Source organism: Strix uralensis, chromosome 1, assembly GCF_047716275.1.
Source record: "Strix uralensis isolate ZFMK-TIS-50842 chromosome 1, bStrUra1, whole genome shotgun sequence".
NCBI classification, from domain to species: Eukaryota; Metazoa; Chordata; class Aves; order Strigiformes; family Strigidae; genus Strix; species Strix uralensis.
Genome location: NC_133972.1, coordinates 106397894 through 106416357, shown reverse-complemented (window position 1 = coordinate 106416357; position 18464 = coordinate 106397894). Strand labels below are relative to the sequence as shown.

Genomic DNA, 18464 nt, shown 5'->3' with positions numbered 1-18464 from the left:
TGCAGAGCATCATATGATAGATTAACAAATGGGAACAGGTATGAAAAAATACACAGAAGAAGAGTAAATGATAACTATAAACTTACCCTAGGTCCTAACTTGGGATCATCACTCCTCTCCAGCTCCCCCACCTCTGCTAGCCCACAGCTTGGACTTTAATGGACAGAAACAGAGCCTTTGTCTTTTGGCTTGAGGAGCTGGGAGTTTGCTACTCGCAATTGGGAAGCAAGAACTGTAATTGCTGCGTATGCAGTCAGACTGTATTTTCTATTTGAGTATTATGTTGTTTTGGTCCTCTTCTCCACAGAGAACAAGGGAAGATCAATCTAGCAGGACTTTTTTGCTTGACAAATGGTTTTGTTCACGATTCCTAAAAAGATCTAAAACCTCTCTACACAGGCAAATGAATGCAACAGGCACTGCTTGAAAGACATGGAATTTGCAGGTATCAGGCAGCAGCGAAGATGTACAGGATAAGTGAATGTACCTATTAAAAACTTCGGAACAGAGCTGCATGCAACACAAATCAGAGTAGGCACAAAGAATCTCAGAAGAAATTAAGTGGGAAGGGAAAGAGAGTAGAGATAAAAGCATTTATATGTATTTACATAGATTAAGTTGGGCATATTGACAACAAGCCAGTATACACTTATGGAAGTGGCTGGTGACGACTGATTACAGGAAAAGGAGGGGAGGAAAAACAGAAATTTGCAAGTGCTTCTAGGATGTATGTGTCCATGTAACAAGACGGAATAGCTGAAGAGAAGAAAGTGATTTGCCAGAGCCACACAGAAAATCTCTTTAGGAAAACATCACTTGATTGGCCCCAGGGAGAACAGAAGTTAGATTACACATGCATGCTCTATCCTATGCAATGGGGATAGCACTAAAGAAATGGATATATAGAAACAGATAAATAGCACTAAAGAAATGGAAAACTGACTTCAGCTCTGTGGATCATATAAGCTTTTTTTACTGTAACTTTCTCACACATAAACCTGAAATACACTAAAATCAAAATTTTTGTTTTCAGTCCTCATTACTGTTAAATAAACTTTATTTAAGACATGCTTTGCATGGAGACTTGACCCACTCTTCTGAAGAAAAGCACTTAAGCTTACAGAGTAAAGTGGCTTGAAACCCATTCTTGTATCTGCCCAAGTACCCATAGTCAGAAAGGTGCCATCCCAACACGCTGCAAGAGGCAGAGCTAAGGGATATTGTTAAGATTAGAAATAGGCAACATAGAGACAAGGATCATTTATTACCTACTATCCTGAGACTGGCATCATCATTTTTCTGTCCATGTCCTGCCTTCTTGCTGTGTGACAATCTGCCTCTGCTGTGACTTGGCTACTTGGGCAGATCACTTCTCAGCCCACACCCTCTGATGTTATCAGCCTTATTCAGAAACCTAGGAATAACATCTCTACACAGACCCATCAGCACTACTTCTAAATGCGGTGGTGCAACCCTTCTTTAGGCTCTTTCAAATCATAAGACCCATGGCATGGCTCTTCCTTGACTGGCATGCTTAATCAGAAACTTACCCTGGAAAGTTCTGAAGAATAAAATGATTTACACATCCTCTATTCTGGCTAACATTTCCAGATCTACCCAAGCATGTCTCAGAGGTCCCTGTTCTTGCAAACCAGCCCCTAACAGCATTCCAGATCTTATTCTTTCTTAGGACAAACCCCCAGCGTCATGACAGCCTTCTGTAATCAAACTTTTGTCTCAATTTTGTACCTTCCTATGGTTTGTTTTAACACCACTGCAGAACTGCCCAAGAACTGGTTTTGTGTTCATCTCCAGAGGCAGCAGTCCAGACGCATATTAACCTGTGTCAGCCACTGCAAGGGTTACACGCTTATTTATTTAGTGCATTTATTTCTCAAAACCAACAATTGTATGAAAGAAAAAAGAAAAAAATAATAAAGCTATAGATCTAGTTTCAGGATAACACTAAAAAAAAAAAAACAAACTCGCTGGTCAAAATGTTATGTTTGGTCTACTCCTCACTCTGATGCACTCTCTCAGTTTAAAAGTATGTTGTTGATTACCAAGTCATTTATACTAGTGCCTTGTTACACCTATGAAGATAAACAAATATATTTGTTAATGTATATAGATTTCACTGATGCACACATTTTGTTCCATAAAAAGCCAGCAGCTGGATAGATTGCTGCAGCGCTAATGGAAGAACACTGTTCCTTCCTCTTCCCAGTTTCTTAGTTCTAGCAGGAATCTCTCATTTGACCTTGGGCAAGGCATTTAAATTCTCTGTGCCTGTGTCTTCTCATCTGTAAAATTAAGGCTATAATGCCTACCTACTTCACAAGAGGGACAGTGTTAAATTTAATGTATTAATGTTTTAAAGTGTTTTCAGACAGCTGGATCAAAACCACTACAGAATGTAAGTTATTATTAAATTATGCTTCACTGAGTTAATGCTGTTGCATTACTGTATCTGATTAAATAAGGAAAAATATTCAAGTGACACCTCCTGGATTTTTTTTATTCCAGAGGATGAAACTGATGTTCTTTCACCAGCCTACAGATGGGCTTGAAGGCTTATTCTGGAGAAAGAAAGAAGGCGAGGAAATGTAGCAGTCAACCGAAGTGAAAGAGTCCTGCAGAGCGGATGATTATGAGGGCATTTAAAGCAATTGTGAGGTAGAGCAGAAGGCAACTGCGCCTTGTGCCCCACTGTGACACACCAGTCTCTGGTAGAAATACGGTCTCCGTTCATCTCCATGCCAGTGGGACAGGAACACCCCCTCCGTACCATCGCATTAACTACTGCATATGGCCTCCGCTCAGAGTAATGAAGTGCAAGGTCTGTAGCCTGGAGTCGCTTTCCTGGTGGAGCCAACCAGCTCTCAGGCACAGTTCAGAAATACTTTTGAGTCTGTTCAGTCGCAGCAGCTAATCCGTCTATGATGAACGTGGCACATAAAAATGTCAGTTATAAAAAGGGGGATTTATCGCAGGAGGGTTGTTCATACCTGATGCCTCTCCTACATCTCCTCTTGACCTGATGCGCAGATGCCTGGTCTTGTCCTGTGATCTCACATCAGGATCTTGTGTGGGGGGAAGGGGAAGGAGTGTTTGGAGCAAGAGCTGCAGGAAGATGAGAAGGGTTTTTGACAGCATGTTGAGTTGGATGTTGTACTGGTGTTGATGCCGCTGGTCCCAATGCCATCAAGGCATTTCTTGTGGATGACAAGGAATCTAGGAAAGTAGTGATTAACATGCATATCAGTGTGATTGACAAGCTATGTTGTCTTCTTTGTGCTAATGTATTGCATGGACAACACCTATTCTAGGCATATCAGAATCAGCATATAGAGTACAGATTTAAATCAGAAATATTTAGCATCTTTCCCAGGAAACAAAGAAAATTTGTTTGATGGATCTATCTGCTCAATTGACCATGGAGATCAGACTCTGTCTGGTGCGGGAACGTTTTCACCTCGTGGGGTACAAATGGATAGTAGGCAGCATTCTTTCAGATTGCAGAAAGACCAATTCATTTGCTTTCCCATTCCTCCATCCCCAATTTATCACTCGAAAGGCAATAAAAAATAAGTACAACATCAGGTTTGATAACCTTCTGATAGTAGTGTTCTATTAAACATACACAAATCAGGGAACTTGAAAAAAATATAAGCAGGGACAAGCATACTGTCTACCTTCCAAATCTGCCAAAACTGAAATAGAGGTTGCAAAGTAAGGTTGCATATATTTTATGACTTTTCTGACACCATGCTGCATACATCAAGGTATCCATTCTCTCTTTTTCTTTTTTTTTCTTATCAGATCTGCAGAGAGGCTTGACTACACGTTTTATTAAAATACCAGTCAAAGATCACACAGCTTTCTAAACAACAATGATGCTACTTCAATTTCTTGAGAAAAATCCATGGGACATGAAAACTTACCACAAAAGCAGTGATGCCACTTATGTTTGCTTGAATCCCTGCAGAACTGCTGCTGTGTAAAATGTGTGCAGTAGCTCCTAAGATTAACTCTGTATGTTTACTTTCTGTTGGTAGAAACGCTCCTTCTCAATCTTCCTCTCTTCACCAAGGCACAAGTCTTTCACAATGACTTTGCTTTTTTTTCTCCACCTCACATTTTACAAAATCTAAGCCAGTCAAGCACCTGAAGGTGATTTCATAATGACATCTGTTTTATTTATTTGCTTATTTGGCTCACTGGTAATTTTTAAGTAAGTCGCTGGTATAACTCTAACACACGATCATCCAGAATCAGCCTCCTGCTGCCAAAAATTATCTGTGTCCTTTGATTGAAAGATCAGTCACTTCCTTTGGCATTTTTATGCCAAATGTTAACTCTGGATCATCTATCAGCAGCAAAGAGGTAACATTTTGCATTCTGTTACACATGGAATAGGCTACTTCTGAATGTAACTCATATCAGATGGTTTAGTGTAAGGATCTGAATAATGATATTCCTGAGTGGTAAGCATGAAAGTGTATTGTCAGAATATCCTCAACTAGGAGATCACTACCTGACCACTACTGCAGCAAAACAGTTTTCTTCCACCTCTAATTTCAGTGACACCGTATCTTCTAATATTTACAAGTCTATTTTACAATATCCAGTCTATGTCTGCAAGCGAGGCTAGCTGGAGGAACAATGATGTGATGTATGTGTGAAAGCCATTTACCCAAAATAAACTACAGTAAAATAAAGTATGCTCAAAAGTATAATTTAAGACTACCATTGTCATGAGAAGATAAAGTACGTAAATTTGTATTTCATTTAGGAATAGTGCAGCAATCAATGTTTCCAGTAATATTTCAAGTGACTAATTCAGCAGGCTGTTGCAGGGCAGTGTGGCTGTTTATGTAAAAAGCTAATTTCCTGATTTTTTTTTTTATGCACAGAATATAAAACCTTATAGATAACCATTTGGCTAATTACAAGGGAAATGTGAAACAGCACTGTGTGTGAAAGAAAGGTGTAGTGAAGGAAAGCAAAAATTAGACAGAACAATTAAGCAGATACACTGAAAAGTAAGGCAGGGGGTTGGTGTCAGAGGTGCAAAGAACCGGAGGAGGTGCAGAAAAGATGACTGCCCTCTAAACAGGTAAACGTGTAGCCCCCTGCTGTGGATTTTTTTTTTTAATGATCTAGAAATGAACTGATTCGAGAGGTTTCCACGTTTCACTACTCCTGGCACAATAAAACCCCACTATATTTAAAAATTTAAGTTCCACAGGTTGAAAGGTCTGTTCCATAGTTTTTAATCTTCCTAGCTGTTTCACAACAAAAAAGGAGAGGGAACACGGGGTTGTTTGTTCCGTATGATGCAGCAAGTACATTTATACCCCTGGCATTTCCCTTGCTTTGGCAGCTCCCCCACAGAACGCCCTGTGCATGGAGAATATAGAAGCAGCAGGACAGAACATCACAGCAATCACAAACCTCCTGTGTATCTGAAGCTGAGATAGTACCTCCAGCACTGAAGCTAAGAACAATTTCAGTGACATCTGGCTGAATTTGCCAGATGTGAATATGTGAATTCATGCATGGTAAGAGAGGAAGAAATGCAGATCTCCAGTGAATGAGGTGTACAACATTGAAGAACTGAGAAGAAGTGGCAGAAATTAGTCATAAAAGACATAAGCGAAGAAAAACATAGTAGGTTCTTCACTGACCATTTCTCAATCATACTTTAGATTTAAGTGAAAGTTAATAGGTCTTTGTTTTCACCAGATGACAACTTCTTATAAGAAGTACCTTATGCATTTAAGGTAAGAGATCTTGACTCTCTCTATATAGAAAATAAATAAAAATACATAATGATTAAGATTTAGTGATTCTCTGGGTAGCTGATGTGTTATAGCCAACATAAATATGTGACAATTGACACAGAAAGAATTGATGGTCCCAAACCCTCTCTAATCACATTTTTGTTAAAATATATGTACCATTGTCAGTAATGAACAAAGATATAGTTAACCCTTTACCTAAAACTGAGGAAAACTACCAAATTAAGTCACATGCATCAAAGACTTAAAGACAAGTAAGGAAAGTATTTATTAACTTTGTCTATTGCTAAAGCTGGAACTCTGCACATGTCTCTATTGAATTGTACCTATTTTTTCCAGACTGTTTCTTGAATTCATGAAGATCATATTAAATTTTAATTCCATCCCTCAGCTAACACCAAGGAAAAAACATCAACGTAAATTTACAGATTGTGTCCTGAATTTCTGTGCAGATGTCAGGAAGAATATGTTGCATTTCTATTCTTAGATTCCAACAGAAATATTCAAAGATTATGGCCCCAAGTTTGCTTGTTTCTGACTTTCAGAAGGACTTAAAATATATTACTCTAAAATACTTAATTCACTTCAACAGCTATGGAAGTCCTACCACAAAAGCCATTTGAAGCTACAGGATACCACCAGAAGTCAGTTACCAGACCTGTTACGTACAGAGTCTTCAAGAAACAAATGAAGCAGCCCCTGTTTCCACAGACTCTTTGTTTTCGACCAGGCCTTCACCAGACAGGATACATCTATAGGTTTTCAGGCAGAATTTCCTTCACACAATTTTGTGTTTGTTTTTTGTCTCATTGATACACCCCTGTTTCACTCTCCAAACACTGTCCATGCAGGCTCCTACCAGACTTGTGTAAACCATTATTAAATTCTCATCCTGCAGTGCCCCACATAAGAAGAGTGTTAGATCCCACCTTGGATTATACCAGATGATGGCACCACCAGTGCCATATAAGAAGCACTGTATAACTCTGTAGACTTCTGTGGCCTATGAGAAAGCCCACGAGAGTATTCACCCAAGCCACTGCTTGCAAACTAACACATGCCGGTGGTGTGGGCTCCCCTGTACAGAGGAACTGAACAGTACTCATCTGATGATTCAGGATGATGGGAATTTGACAGCTGCTTCTCCCCAGGACTACATGTTGTGTGAGACTATACTACTGCTACTACTACAACTACTACTCCTCCTCCTACTCCTCCTCCTCCTACTACACCTACTACTGCTATTACTGTCAGAAACAATAAATACATAATAATGATCTTCCTTTATATTGAAATGCCATTCTTTCAGATTTAGAACAACACTGACTTCCAGACAGGAGACTATTCTATAACTAACAGAAAAGTTATTTTCTTTTTTTTTCCTATAAATTATCTTGCTTTCAAATAATAAAGATTCCACTTTTTTTTTTTTTCCTGATGTATCTTAAAAATTCCAACCTAAATACATTTGGAGTTTCATGATGAGTAATTGTGATTCTACCACTGTTAATTTTACATACAGATTGACATTTGAGTCAGGTTTAATATAACAGATGAACCCGACTGCTGAGTGGTTCCAGTTATGTTAAGATGTTCAGTGACTTGTAAAAGTTGTAAAAAAATTACTTCTCTGGCAGGCTGAGGAATTAACAGCATACTGAAACACAGAACTCTTCTCAGGTTGTTTGCTTTGTTGGGGATATCTTTTCATCCGCCTGTTATTAAGAGAACTTGTTCATCTGTCAGATGACTGTTGCGACAGTGCAGGAGCAGTGAACAATTCACTCATTTACTTCACTGTGATTTTGCAAAAATATTTATGGTAAAATGCAGATTTGTATAAATACTGGCAAAATGCAGGTTTGCTCATAACTGATTAACATAATTCCTTTTTCATTTCTACTGTTCTTACAGAATTCAAGTTATATATGGATTATAAGACTGTAATGTCCTTCCTTGTATTCATTTCACTATGCACTTCTCTCCCTTGTCTTGCCATTTGTTTAGGTGTTGGGATTTTTTAAGCTCTACTATTTCACGTTACTAACACTTTGCAAATTTTTAGCTGAAAAGGCAGTGGGGTAACGTGCATAACTTTGACTTTTTAACATCGTTAAGTTAAATCCTTAGAAATTCCAACTATCTTTCAGGTTTCCTATTAAATAGTAAATCTAGGTAACCTCATACTTAGTTCTTATACAGTGGTTTTCACCATGAACAAAGCAGGAAATTATCAGTCTGCCAATACTTCAGATATTCCTGAAATTTTTTCAATGCTTCTCACTCAGGGTCAACTTAGCTCATCTTGTCAGACAATCACAGAAGCATAGAATGGATGAGATAGAAAGGGACCTATGGGGATCATCTAGTCCAACCCCCCTGCTCAAAGCAGGGTCAGAAAAACAAAGTTGTCCAGGACTGTGTCCAGTTATGTTTTGAGTATGTCCAAGGATGGAGACTATACAACATCTCTTCATCCAATGTTCAACCAATCTCACAGCAAAAACAAAAATCTCTTACATTCAGATAGAATTTTCTGTGTTTCAATTTATGCCCATTGCCTCTTGTCTTCTCAATGGGCATGAATGAGAAGAGTCTAGCTGTTTCTTTTTTACACCCTCCCATGAGACATTTATAAACATTGATAGGTTTTCCCTTGACCCTTCTCTTCTCCAGGCTAAATAATCCCAGCTCCCTCAGACTCTCCACACACGAGAGGTGCTCATCATCCTTGCAGCCCTTGGCTGGACTTGCTCTTGTAAGTCCGTATCTCTGTTGTACCAGGGTGCCTGGAACTGGCACTCCAGATGTGGCCTCACCAGTGCTTAGTAGAAAAGAAGGATCACCTCCCTCAACCTGTTGGCAACACTCTTCCTAATGCAGCCAGCCCAGGAGGCCGTTGGCTTTCTTTGTCACAAGGGCGTATTGCTAGCTCATGGTCAGCTTGTTGCCCACCAGGACCCCTAAGGCCTTTTCTGGAAAGAAGCTTTCCAGCTGGTCAGCTCCGGTGTGTACTGGTGCCTGGTTTATTGTTACCCGGGGGTAAGACTTTGCACTTCCCTTTGCTGAACTTCGTAAGGTTCCTGTCTGCCCATTTCTGCAGCCTGTCAAGACCCCTCTAGCACACCCACCTGGTATATAGGCCATTTCTCCCAGTTTTGTATCATCTGCAAACCTGCTGAGGGTACAGCAAGATAGTTCAATATGGTAGTTGCACTTTACCTTCATACTAGTGATCTACCAGATATCATCTGTTTTGCCTTGCCTTACATATGGTATTTCAAAACTAAATTTTAAACTAAATTTTGTATGTCATGTGCTCCAAACCGCTTAACTATCTTGGTAATCCTCTGCTGGACTCACACCATTATGTCAATGTCTTATACCCAAGAGCCCCAGATTGGTTCCTTTCAACCAAATCTTGTTGAGTTCCCTTTTAATTTATAGAGCCCTGACTCCAGTCATCAACCATTCTTCCAATCTGGTGTCATCGACAAACTTGCTAAGGGTGCACTCCATCCCATCCTCCAGGTGAATAATATAGGCACTACACAAATTCAGCTCCAGTGTCGGTCAACCTCTGAAGGACACCATTGCTAACTGTCCAGTCCTCTCAGTCTATAGAAGGAATATATTTAGTTAGAGGGACAAGTTCTAACTAAGTGACATGTTTTAGAACTGAAAAAGAGTATTTATAATTTGTTTGGAGCACATGTCTTATGAGGAGCAGCTGAGGGAACTGGGGTTGTTTAGTCTGGAGAAGAGGAGGCTGAGGGGAGACCTCAAAGGAAGCTACAGAGAGCTGGGGATGAGTCTCTTTAATGAAGTAACAATCAATAGGACAAGAGGTAATGGCCTCAAGTTGTGCCAGGGAAGGTTTAGACTGGATATTAGGACGCATTTCTTTACAGAACAGGTTGTTAGGTGTTGGAATGGGCTGCCCAGGGAGGTGGTGGAGTCCCCATCCCTGGAGGTGTTTAAGAGTAGGGTCGACATAGCACTGAGGGATATGGTGTAGTTGGGAACTGTCAGTGCTAGGTTAATTGTTGGACTAGATGATCTTCAAGGTCTTTTCCAACCTTGATGATTCTGTGATTCTGTTTTTCTATTTAAGGAGCTGTCTCTGTATTTTTTCTGACCCATAAAATCCATTCACTGTAGCAAAGTTTATAAAGTATTATTACACTACATTTCTATTTTCAGAGATTTTGAGGACTCTTTTCTGACCAACTTCATTCTTTGTTTATGAATTACTTGCTCTGTTATGCACACAATTTCAACTCATATTTCTGCTTTAGCACAATCAGACCTATATGAATTGCACACTGTTACCAGAGGTAAATTTAAAAGCCTCTTAGGAAACATGCTCAATCTCTTACCATTATAAAGATGAAATCCAAAATAAAGTTTCATATAAATAAACTACATTCATTAAGGTAAGTCTGAAGTTGTTAAAAAGGTGTATTTCTTCAAAGTCAAATGGAACAATATAAAGAAAACGTCTACTCTACACAGGAAAAAAAGGCATGAATTTAAGTTTCACCGCAAAAGGGCTGACAGGGTATTATGCTTCTTACTTGACTGCTACACTATGAATCTCTTTCATATTTTTCTAGTATCATCCATTACAGATATTCAAAAGTCATGAGTCAGGCTCCAAGATATCATGAAACTAAACTTAATCATAATAAATTTTTATTGCTTACTTGCCTTTTGATTTCTGAATGCATGCCTATTACCTTTTCAAGTTTTACTCTGCAACCACACAAGAGACTACAAGTCTATTTTTAAATGAAAGCATTAAAGTGGCTTCCTGACCATTCATCACACCACCTTCCTCACCACTTCCAGCACTCACTTCAGAGCTCTCTCCTACTTGTTTTTTTCTTGCATGCCATGGAAAATCTCCAAGACAACAGCTTTATTTTGAGGACCCAAAGTTTTCCCACATTTCCTTATGCTCTAAAAAAGCCATGTTTGGGCAATCCTGAGTCAAAAGAAGGAAAGGATGATCTGAGGCAACTTTTACATGAAATAATAATGGAAGCAGCAATTTTATATATCAGTTCAAACAAATCAGAGGAACTGGTACAGGACAGAATTGTCTGGGTGTGACTCACCTGTGCATTATGCATTAGGTAATACAAGAAGTGGACTGACTAACACTCAAAGAAGACAGGCAATACCGAGAATCTATACAGGTATTCCAGTGAAGCCAGAAACCACAGGCACGGGGTTCTACTTGTGATGTCTGAGCCAATGAATATTTAATTAACCCAAGTAAAATGCAACAGTAAAAAAAAAAAAAAAAGAAAGCTTGAAGGGGTTTTTTTAGGGGAACTCAGTTGAAGTCTTCTGGAACGTGATACTTGGGATTCACCTACTTTTTCAAATCAGGCAGCATGGGGATTTGGTCAGATCCCAGCTGTGCAAGTGTCTTTTCTGACTGAAGCATCTGCAGGCCTCTGACCAGCCTCATCGCCCATCTCTGAACCCCTTCTATTACTACTGTATTCATAGTTATAATGGAGTACAACTCATATATAGATGTATCACTGATTTATCTAATGTCTGTTTATAATATTGTATCTACTATTTTCCACTTCATTTGTTATGCATTGCACTTTGATTTTAGTGTATTTGCTTTCCTGATGCATCTGCCCACTGAGTGGGAATTTTAATTGAAAACTAAACTTGAACTCACTTAGAATATTTGCAATTTAGCGTATCATTTTATATTATCTCACCAAATCAATTACATACAGTTACACATGTGTGACAGGACAGCCTGAACTGTGGCTGAAGTACTACAATGACGATAAACAACAAATTTCTAAGTTTGGGAAAGGTGATTATGATTATAATGGCAAAGGATCAGTGTCAGAACAGTCCTGTTTAACATTTTAATTTTTGTAAGGAAGGAATAAACAACTGGTTAATTCACTGAAAATTTGCTGATGCTATTAAACTGGGGACTACTGAGAATACTAACAAAGACAAGGAAATAATAGCAAGGAACTTAGTTTAGAAACATGTTTAGAAAATAACAGAAGAGATTAAATTTTCAAAGCTGTAAAATCATTAATTAGCAAAAGCATCCTGCAAAATTAAGACAGTCAGTAACAAAACCAAATCTGAACACAGTGCTGGAAGAAGCACTAGAAGCAAAAAATGAGACAAACATGAAATCTACAGTGGAGGTAAAAAGAACATGTGTTAGGTATAGGCAGATGCTGGAAGGTAGCAGTCCCTCGGGTACAAAGATGTATTTTCATTAGTGGGTTTAATTCTCAGACACTAAATGGCTGGTGTCTCATGTAAAAACCTAGGTGGTATCCAGGCACTCTATTACTACACATACAGGCTTGAAGTATTTCCTGGATTAAAACAAAATCAGTTAATGAATAGGAAAGAGTAAGAAAACTATAAATGCACAACTTTGCAAAGCAGCTGGTCAACAAGCTAATGATCTTCATGTATCTGAACAGTACAAACAGCAATTCCCTATCCATATGCCCAGATACATACTGTGATTCATTTGACCAAACTTAGACAGTTATGCTAAATATTCTAAATTAGTTTTATAGACAGTGAAAAGAAACAGACTCTTCTAGGACAGGATTCGTCTCATCCTAAAGCATACATCTAAATGTCTTGATTATAAAGGCTGACCAGCTCAGACACACATATCTAAAAATATGTGTGATGAATCAGACATCATCTTTCTATCCATCATCATCAGTTCAGTTCAGCTTTGATGGGTCCTATCCATACATATGGAACCTGGTTATGGATCAGGTCTTAAGAAGGAGGAGGAAACATTTAGGAACTTTATAAGGCTAAACTAGCAGTACTTAGATAAAAGTAAGAATGAAAGTATTCTTGATAACAATCAAGGCAGAAAGCCCTACATGTTAAGTGTATTAGAAAGTAGTTGTTTAAATAAAAAGTAATGGGAGCTTTAGAAATACCATAACTTCAAATTAGCTGATTTTATTAGTAGTTCTTTTCCAGAGGTTTAAAGAAATGTCTATAAAGCATAAGAGCTCTCATACTGGAGAAACAAAACTTGAAGCAAGAAAACAGTCATTTGGATTTTGTACTCAGAATTAGCCACAATCCCACACCTTTTCCAAACGTACTACATAGGTACACATATTTACACATACAGGCTTTTTCGGTAAGCTTAAAGTCAAAGTATGCAGTATGTCTGGAGTGTCATTTCTACTCAGAGAACTGCATATTTATATATGCAATGTCTGTAAATAAAGATTAACAATCTTTTACTGATATGTGAAACACTAAAATTTTAAAATATCCTCAGTTTCTCATGCTAATGAGGTTTTTTTGTCATCAGGGAGATGGGTTTCAAATTTCTCTCAAGCAAAAAAGGTCATACTGTGGCTCTGTCTATCAAGAAAATTCACACTGAAACAATTACAGTTTAAACTCCTTATACTTTATGAAGACAGCTTGTATCTTAGTGTTACTTCAAGAAGGAAGAGTAAGTGCTCTCTATGTGCTGACAACTCAAGGACATGTCAAAGTTTCTAGAGACACTTTTACTTTCATATACAATTTTAAAATAAATAGGGCTCTTTTCCTATATCAGATATTGTTCTTTGGACCTCAGCACATCAGTAGGAACAGCAGAGCCAATTGCTATGGGAACCATGCTTCTACAGTGTGAGGACGAAGTAGGAGTCAAGTAGGGGAACAGAGAATGGTGATACTCTTCTGTTCTCTCTCCAGAAAGCTAATTCAGTGAATGATATAACTCCTGGAAATTTTGCCTTGCAGCAAGAAAATATAAGCACTTCATCTGCTTATCACGGCCAGTAGAAAGTGGTGAAATGAACATGATCCACAATCAGTATACAGAGATGACAGTATGATCTTAGATCTAACAGAGACAGCCTTATATATTACAACTGAAATATGAAATCAGCAAAGTTTTACCAGAAATAACATGTGAAATTGCCTGTTGGTACAACTTTGCAGAAGATGTAGTGAATTCTTCACCCTTGGAAGACACTGAATAAAAACTGCACATCTTTCAAAAAGATAAATTACAGTTCTGAGGGAGACTGGTGAACCTGAGGTAGGAGTCATCTGATGGATAGAGTAAGTGGTCCATGGAAGTTCAGGATAATGAAGCCAAAATTATCATATTTCACAAATTAATCCACTGGTAGTTTTGACCAAGTTAGGGCAGACAGCAGTAACAACAAAAATTAGAAACCAAGAACCCGCAGTTCTTGTTACAAGCACACCCCACTCAGACTACTAACACTTCTATCACCATGCCCATCATCACCAAGATTATTGTATTAAAATAACTGACATACCAGTATCTACATGCAAGTATCCCTTTCAAGGCCTCAATGTTTTGTTCTGCTTTTCAGTCATCTGGTTTTCTCTGCTGTTTGGTATGTAGGTTATGTTACAAAGGAGAGGCTTTCCGATATTCCTGCCAGTTCCTCCCATGTTTTCCCATATAGAAAGTTCTTCATATGACCTCTTAATAAATAGATCTTAGTCCCAAGCATAAAGGCTTGGCACTTCACTTGGCTTAAAAGCATGCCTGTATTACAGCACCACATTTCAGCTACCAGCACACCAAACTTAAGACAAACAACCCTCTGACTTTTATATCTTATCATTGCATTTCTACCCATTCCACAGGTTAAATATCTTTATTAACACTGTTTTTCAAGCTTTGTGGAGGGAAGTTTACATTGAATTTCATTCCTCTGGCTGTGGTTTCTGTCTATGTAGACTTAAAGATCAGACCTTTTTAAGGCACCTTTACCTTGTCAGGATTCAGTAGAACAGTCCTTTGTGTAATTGAGAATTGAATTAGGAGTATTTTTCCCATTGTAATACAAGTACCTACATGACTGCTTGTATCAGTATTTAATTATATAATCAGTAATTAATAATTTAATAGGTATCATATAAATATTATAAACCAATTCCAGCTACCTGTCAGATCTTCATGTGAGTTTTCTTACATATTGAGGAATTCTTATTTCTATTGGTGTTGGTTTGGAATTGGAACATTGTTGGAACAAAATGATGAATGCAATTCAGCGTCCCTGCCTTCATAGTAAAAATGAACAAATATTTAATTGGAGACCATTTAATCACAAAATGGAGAAAAATCAGAAAAACCTCATGTTTTCCCTTAAATGATGCATTTAACATCATTTTCAGAAAACTTTCCATTCCAGCCTGCAATCTATGAAATACCCTTGGTAAAGTACTGTAGCAATACTGGATCCACTCAGCAACAAGAAGCCAATTCCAGATAAAAATGTGAATAAAAATGCATTTCTCTCTTCCTCCTGTTGCTAAATACCTCTGGAGTTCACATCCCTCACTACAGCTTCAAACCCCACTTCTTCAAATATAGCACTCTGTTCACAACATTTGGGTTTTTGAATTTCTTGTGGTTTAGATGGTACCAAGCCATGTACTCCAAAAGGATTCCTGTGCTTGGAAATTGCTCATAAGATATTGGGGCAACACTTTTTCCTGTTCCTTCTCTTTTTAAAACCCTGTGAAACGCCTACTTCCTCTTCACATTTCATCAGCCTCCTGTTGATGACTCCTCTCTTGGATCCCTGCCTCTCCTGCTTGCTGTGGGCAGATGAGAAATCACAGAGCACTCAAGAGTCAGTGGTCACGGGCAGGAGAAAGGAGCTCTGGAGCAGTAATGATGTGAGCCCAGATAATGCTTATGCTAACTGCGAGCAAGAAGACCCCTGCAGCGAGAAATAAGAGCCACAGACAGAAGAAATGGACAGCAGGACTGAGTACTTTGACTATTATAGACATAGAAGATTTGGAGAATAACCAGAAGAACTGGGTATGAACAGCCTCAGAGAACAGTGCTTCATTCTTTTTTTTATTCCAGATTTCTTCTGTATGTTTAAAATATTTACTGTACCTCTGTGTCAAACAAGGAAATGCTTCTAATGATATGGTATCAGTTGGTATCTGAAATGGATAGATGATACCTGAAAGTGGAAGACATTTTTATTTTAAATGATTACCTATGCAAAAAAAATTAACAAACTTTAATTGTGATGCAAAACCAAAATGTTTAATCTTTCAGTGGAACTACTCAAATCAGTCAAGTGGTCTGATACCTCTTACTTTGAAAGAAACCCTGGTTTACTTCTCCTGACATTGTATTAGTTGTCCAGCAGTACACCATTCTTGGAGTAGTTTGTGAGGCTGACACACTTTAGCCTAGCCACAAATGATCCAGAACTTAGCAATTTATTTTTTTTTTATTCCTTTCCTTCAGAAGCAAAACAGGTCCCTGATTGTTTTATCATTGCTTTACCTTGAAAGCTAGGAAAATTGCAAAATGTGTCTGAGAATGACAGCAGAATGGTGGTGTTTCTTTAGAGGCTGACTGCACAAATCACGAATCAAAATCACACAAATTGCTCCAAGAGCAATAGTATTCATCAGACACTTGGATTCATTCAAACACAACACAACAGCATAAAAACTTGCGCTGAAGTTGCTCTAAACAAAGTGTACTCAAATGCACTAATTTTTCCAGAACCTGATTATTCTGAGAGATCTCATTTTAGAATCTGAAAAGAGGCATTTTATGAAACTTTTACAATAAAGATTACAAAATATATATGTCTAAGTAGAAGTTCACACAAGCAAAACATCCATAAGGAGACATAAGCAGGGAGGTGTAGAACAGGAGCAAGTGATTTTATGAGTAATTTTGCAAGGGGTTTTCACGTTATTAGGAACAGAAAATCCCAAACACTGAATTTGTCCATGAAAGAGAATGCTGGAAATAATCCATTCTGTGTTGACTGCCATGTTGAATCTTCAAAAACCAGTAATTTAAATGTTGACTTTTTTATATTTTGAATTTTAATATGCAATATAGTTCAAAACTCTCTACCATCTTAATTAATTTTGAAAGGAAAATATAAGTGCATGTAATTTCAAAAATTACATCAAGACTACCTAAACTATCCTTCCTTGGGCTTTTGAAATTAAGGCTTGGTGACACTAATGTGATTTCACAGTCCTTGCAATTTTGAAAGAAATTGTGCTCTGCATGAATAGTTCTCCTCACAATTTTCTCTTGATACAAGAATTAAAAGCAAAACCAGAGAGCAGGATGTTTCCCCAGAGTCACAAAATTCCATCTATGAAAAAGCTATAAATGGGGTGGCATACCCATGCCACAGCCATGCGCCATGTGGCAGCAACAAGCCCTTCATCAGCTCAGGTGAGGGGTGGCCTGGGTGCCCACGGTGGCGGCAGGGAGGAACTTCCCAGTCTTCACTCCTGGCCGCAGCGCTGCCACCACCCCAGTTCCCAGCACACGATATGGCTTTGCTGACCTGGTTTCCAGGTTTTCTGGCTAGACATGAGAGACCAAAGAAGGATTTTTTGTAACTGGTAAAGATGAAGTGGGGGTGGTGGGAAGTGAGTTCTCTGGACCGTCTGCTGAAATCCCACTGAAAGCCGGAGGTGATGGAAACACATTGTTACTACAGCTTTTTACATTAAAATTCCCACAGACTATCTAGGGTAAGCTCTAGCTGACGCAATACAGATCTCCACATAGGAGACATCTACATCTATACTAGCCAGCTGAGGCTCCCTTTATACTTCACGGAGAGAAATAAGCTTTCTCTAGGATACAATTCTTTTTATCTTAAAATAGTCATCTAAAATAGGTCAGATGAATTTTTCCACACAGAAGTGTCTACTCCTTGCCAGCACAGGAAACCCGCCACACTAGCTGAAGGGAGATATCTACAGCCTAGGCCTCCAAAGACAGGTCAGGTGAAACTCAGTCCTAGAAGAGCCCTCCTGCCCTGGACATGCCTGGAAACACCCCCAGCTTCACAATGCCAAATCCCTCTCCTGGGTTGTCAGCCCTCACTAGATCTACCAACCAACTCCTCTGCTCAAAAATCCTTATGGCTCAGAAGCAGTAACATGAAAACAAAAAATGCCAAGCCCAAATCATTTTTCTCACATCAGATGTCTGCATATACATCATCCATATATATAAGGTGCATTCCACCAAGCAACTTCAAAGGCCTGAAATAAATGAAGGGTGACACTAAGAAGATACAGTAAAAAGAATTATATCAATGAATAAAGACTGAGTCCTTTGGGGCCAAAAGATAAGAAAGACTACACTTCTTTTTGCTATATGAGACTTAGCCCAGATAACATTTAGAAAGGGTTAACATAAGGTAACTGTTGTGTACCTTTGTACATCTCTGAACCTCTGCTGCACTGAACAGTGAAACAATAAAATACATCTTAAACTGGATACCTTTCATGGCAGTTCACAAGAATAGCTTATAAGGAATTTAGCCAGGCTCATCTACTTACTCTTTTTCTTAAATATATGATTTAGAAAACAAAGAGCTGTTGCCAGGAATCATAATAAAGACTTTTTGGGGGAAAAAAGTATAGATAACAGAACACCTTTTCTTCTTGTTTTCAGTTAGACAGTTCTAATAATAGGGATAGTGATACGGCAGTTTAGGAAAGCTAAAATTAGCTTTGACAAGTATTTTATGGTTCACAATTTTCATGCCTACAATACTGTATTGAGAAACAGTATTCTCTAAGAGGCAAAATACAATACCT

At 38.4% G+C, this 18464-nt stretch overlaps 1 protein-coding gene across 3 annotated transcripts in view; it reads right to left on the bottom strand.

The window, feature by feature from the left end:
- The window catches only part of GABBR2 (gamma-aminobutyric acid type B receptor subunit 2), a 487733-nt gene that overhangs the window by 450256 nt on the left and 19013 nt on the right, over positions 1-18464 (bottom strand). For 2 of the 3 annotated variants that reach the window (XM_074876133.1, XM_074876142.1), the window contains exon 2: positions 3009-3234. The exons of the other annotated variant lie outside the window; for it this stretch is intronic. The gene's annotated coding sequence lies outside the window, so the exon portion shown is untranslated. The remainder of the gene's footprint in view (positions 1-3008; positions 3235-18464) is intronic. 3 annotated transcript variants of the gene reach the window in all.